We start from the raw sequence: 3,519 nt of genomic DNA, 5'->3' as shown, positions 1-3,519 counted from the left end.
TATAAAGCAAATGGACAAAAAGCCTACAAGGGGTAAAATATCTCCATGACCGTCTCCTAAAGGTTGTCATATAACTTAAATGAACGCTCTGCTTCTTGGCAAGAGGTAAACTTGAGTTCCTCTGAAAACTTTGGAAATTGGGGTTTAAGCTCATTTAACGCCTACGATGATAATACGTACCTAATTTTACTTGCCTTGGGCGATTTAATGTTTTCACATCTAGGAGGAATACAGGGATGTCTCCCACAGAGCGCCATATACAATTTGGGAGTTAGTGGGAATGCTGCCCTTTCTCCAGCATAGTCGCTGATGAAAAGGATCTATTAAATAAAGAACTGCGTTGGTTTGCACTGCAGATTGGATGGAGGAGCAGCGAGCGACTGCATCGGCAAGACTGCAGTGGGGCCAGTGGTCTTCTGGACCGTGGAGCGCCTTAACATGTGTGCCATCGTCTTCATAACGTCCTCATTTCATCTGTCACGAACCGGTATCTGGCGGCTGGCTCTCAAACCCCACCCCCTCCAGCCGTGCTACTGTTTCATCACCGCCCCCCTCAAAGCCCCGCGTTAGCAAGTATAAAGAGACGAGGAAACGTGTACTTTCAGACTGTCACCTGTGTTGCATGACCATGGGCGATTCCAGCAAACCGCTTGGAATGGCTCCCTGGGAGGCAGCCAACGATGTCGCCCCCCGATACAGTTCAGATGTTCTTAATTTGATCATCTCCCCCGCCCCACCCCCTTCAGTTTGGACTGTAATTTTCCAAACAGCCATCTCTCATTTGCAAAAGTTAAAAATCAATCTACAGATACAGAATGCTGACTTCCCGACAGGATCTCTCTTAGTGGAGCTGGCAAATTGTGACCAATAAATAAAAAGGAGAGAGAGAGAGAGAGAGAGAGAGAGAGAGAGAGAGAGAGAGAGAGAGAGAGAGAATCACTTGCTTCCTAAGCAGGGATTTGCCTGCGATGCGCGGCGAGAGGACTGCGGCGGCTGATTTACACAGTTGGCGCGGAGGAGGGGCCGGGGGTGCGGGGGGACAAGCTGGCTGAGGCTCCAGCGATGGGCTGATCTGGGGGCTCCAGAGCGCCGCTCCCTCGGTGCGCGATTTGGGGGCGGCTGATGGCTTTGCATTCAGGTTCCAGCCCTGCGTTTTCTATATTGCCTCCTAGTCCCCGACCTGGCGCTCCCAGTTTAGAGGCAGACGTTTGGTAAGTAACGTGTAATCTGATTTTAGTTATTTCCTAGGCCATCAAAGCGGTACTTTTAAAGCAGGTCAGTCTTAAAAAGATGCGGTCGCAGCCACCGCCGCCGCCGGGAGCGTCTCCTTGGCCTGAAACGCTCGACCCCCTCCTCTGCCCACCTCCCCCTGTCCTCCGGCTGGAGAAGTGAGGGCACACGAATGGTGGTTTGTCAGGGGACTCACACTCCGCCAACGGGATCGCATCGCCTTCGTGTTCTGCCTGAGATTTCTCAACGCCAAGTGCAATGTGGTGTGTACAGCCATACTGTTGTATCTGTGTCCTCACCCCCACCCCCTACCCCGCCACCTGACCAATGCTGGGATCTGAGATCTAGTCGCCCCCTTCCTGCCTGCTTTCTGTCTCTCCCCACCCTGTCTTCTCTCATCTCCACGCCACCCACCCCCATTCCCACCCATCCAAAGGGCAAAGAGCAAAGACACTCGGGAAAGGCAAGGGCTAGCTGCATCTCCTCCAGTAGACCGAGGCCGCAGGCAGGGATTGCGCTGTGAGAGACAATCTTTCAGTGAGACACAGAGAAAGAGAGAAATCCAGAAAGGAACCCGTGCTCCCGGGCACCGGGGAGCTGGCCACTGAAGGAAGAGCACCAAGATTTTCGATCAGGAGATCCCGGTCCTGGGACGCTCACACAGCCTGCCTGCCATCTGGGGCAAGGAACGAGAGCTGTGGTCCTGAGCCCTCGGTCTCCAGCATCACCGCGCTAGGTGCGCGCCCCGCTCTCCCATCGCTATGCAGCGACCATTTCCCTCTAAATCTCAAAGGTGGACCACTCAAAACGGATTACAAGCGTGATTTGGTAGCCTTTCCGAAAGTTGGTGGCCGAAAGAGGGGAAGATCCTGGGCGACAGAATGACGGATACAATGCAGCCTCGCGGAGAGTTTGCCCCTCCCGCTGGGAAGCCCCTCGGAGCGAACCTCGGAGATCCTGAGCGCTCTGCACCATAGGTACTCGTCGCCATCCGTTCCTACTTTGCCTGATTGAAATCAGGGTGCCTCTTATGTAGGATGTGTGCTGTAGAACGCGTAGACTTTGACCGCTGGACCTTCCATACACTCACAGGTGCTAGGATTTATTATTATTATTATTATTATTATTATTGATATTAATATTTTTTTAAAGAATTGGATCTGTTAGATGTAAGGGCATTGGTGAAGGAAGGGCTTCTGGAGACTAATACAACCTCAGACCCCCCTTCTTAAGGGGAAAGAAATCTTAACTCCAACATATAGGCCAGGTGGCCAAGGGGAGAAACCCTCCCCCCACCCACCCCGTGGAGCGCTGGGTTGTATTTTAAGAGACAGAAGGAAAACGGATATATATATATATATATATATATATATGCGTTGTGTGCCTCGCCTGCCGGCAGTAGATTATAAAAGCTTCTATAGAAGCTCATAGCTCTCCAGAAAATGAATGATGCAGCATTTTAATTATTTGTTCCAGGGAGATCGTTTCGCTTCCATATTGGAATATTTAATCTTAGATCTGGAATGAAGGGGGAGCGCTGAGGAGGGGGAGGTGGGAAAGGCAATCGCTGGGTAGAAAGAGCTTCTTGTCTTCTTGTCCTTCTCTGGACAAATAAATGGTGCCGGCGCTCCCAGCAGGACGCAGAAGAAACCAGCTCAAAGGGCCCAGCACCTCCTAACTTTCAGAGCCCTTCGCATTCTTCAGAAATACAACGCTAAAATAAAGGAAAGGGAGCTTGTGGAAGGGCCTTCAGGATGTGGCCAAAGTCCAGCACTTAGCACTATAGTTCCAGAGACCCCTGGGAAGCGGTTGCAGAGGCCATTTCCCATGATTGGGAAGCCCAGGATAGCCTCCTGATTACCCTTTCATTCCACTATAGCCCAGGTTCCCACAGGATCCCTGGAACAGCTGCTACCTTTGCAGGCTAGATGACCAAGGTGCTAGGCTGAGGGTGCTGGGGAGGGAGGTGGAAAAGGCTGTGTCCTGAGTACAGCCTTTCTGTGTAAGCTTGTTTCCAGGTGGAGACCTCTCTGAGAAAAGGGTGGGTCTGGGAAGTGAAGGGTGCAGGATTTTAAAGAGTCTTTCTGCCTGCTTACTGAGTGTCATCACTGTTTCCAATCTTAGCTACTGTGGGGCAATGGACAGCAGCACAGATATTTTTAAGGCAAGCTATCATCTAGATCTTAGACTTACTTTTAAGGAACGCTTTGGTGAACTAGATAAAATAGGTTTTAGATTGGTAAGAAATTCATACCCATGCTGCTGCTGCTCCTGCACCTCCTCCACCAC

General features: G+C 51.1%; 1 protein-coding gene across 5 annotated transcripts in view; it reads left to right on the top strand.

The window, feature by feature from the left end:
* The first annotated feature begins 870 nt into the window (after positions 1-870).
* Positions 871-3,519, top strand: part of Slitrk3 (SLIT and NTRK like family member 3) — an 11,970-nt gene continuing 9,321 nt past the window's right edge. For 2 of the 5 annotated variants that reach the window (XR_003377825.1, XM_026783875.1), the window contains exon 1: positions 1,236-2,207. The gene's annotated coding sequence lies outside the window, so the exon portion shown is untranslated. Of the gene's footprint in view, positions 1,212-1,235; positions 2,323-3,519 lie in introns of those variants that run through there. The other 3 variants (XM_005344107.3, XM_013348983.2, XM_013348980.2) reach the window with 3 other exon arrangements.

The sequence above is a fragment of the Microtus ochrogaster genome, chromosome 1 (assembly GCF_000317375.1).
Source record: "Microtus ochrogaster isolate Prairie Vole_2 chromosome 1, MicOch1.0, whole genome shotgun sequence".
Classification (NCBI taxonomy): Eukaryota; Metazoa; Chordata; class Mammalia; order Rodentia; family Cricetidae; genus Microtus; species Microtus ochrogaster.
The sequence above is the reverse complement of the archived record's forward strand: the minus strand, read 5'-3'. Positions and strand labels throughout refer to the sequence as shown.